Raw genomic sequence first — 1,141 nt, 5'->3', positions numbered from 1 at the left:
TATATATATCAATGTATATATATCAATGACACTAACAGAAATTCCAACAACTAGCATTACTATGCATCAGGTACTCTTCTAAGTGCTTTTTTCTTGATTTAATTATTTCTTTATTTAATTCTAAAAAGAACCTTATCATTAATATCCTCATTGTACAGATGAGAAAACATGCCTATAATACCTAGGCTATGTCAAATACTTAGTCTATGAGCACACAGTTAGTAAGTGGCAGAACCTAGTTACAAAATCAGACATGCTTATTCTACAACCGGGACTTATTTACTATCTAGTATTACCTCTTACTTGCCTGCTGTCACTAGTGTCAGAGTGCATTCCTTGAGGGGATAGGGCTTTTCTGTTAGAACTAGGCATAGACTTTGGAAATAATATAGACATTCTAAACCTATTACTATGATCTTGGTGTTAATGACTTGGTGCAGTAGGGTCTTTCCAATTTCCTGTTGTAGCCCCCAAAATAGAAACTTTTGATCTCCTGTGAAGAATGAAGAGAAAGTGTTTTACTCCCTCCGTATCACATTTGCTCCTCCCTTTCTAGAAAAAGATGCAGCACTAGCAGCAGCTACTACAGGTAGCACAAGCATACCTATAGTAAAATTTTATATCTCTTGATTAGCAAATATCCATTTTCCCCTCCCCCACAGCCCCTAGCAACCACTATTCTATTCTTTGTTTCTATTAGTTTGACTATTTAGATTATTCGTGTAAGTGGGATCATGCAATATTTGTCCTTCTGTGACGACTTATTTCACTTAGCATAATATCCTCAAAGTTCATCCATGTTGTCATATATTGCAGGATTTCCTTCATTTTACAGGTTTAATAACATACCATTGTGTGTGTGTATATATATATATATACCACATTTTTTAATCCACTCATTAGTTGATGGACATTTAGGCTGTTTCTGCATCTTGGCCATTGTAAATAGTGCTGCAATGAACATGTGAGAGCAGTGTCTCTGTCAGGTGCTGATTTCATTTCCTCTGGGCATAAAACCAACAGAGGGATTGCTGGGTCAGATGGTAATTCTGTTTTTAATTTTTTGAGAAATGTGCTAAGTTTTAAGAATGACTTCAGTGGTAAGTTATAGCATTAATATAATAACATTCTTGCACCTAAA

This window comes from Galeopterus variegatus, unplaced genomic scaffold (genome assembly GCF_000696425.1).
Source record: "Galeopterus variegatus unplaced genomic scaffold, G_variegatus-3.0.2 Scaffold10828, whole genome shotgun sequence".
Lineage (NCBI taxonomy): Eukaryota > Metazoa > Chordata > Mammalia > Dermoptera > Cynocephalidae > Galeopterus > Galeopterus variegatus.
The sequence above is the reverse complement of the archived record's forward strand: the minus strand, read 5'-3'. Positions refer to the sequence as shown.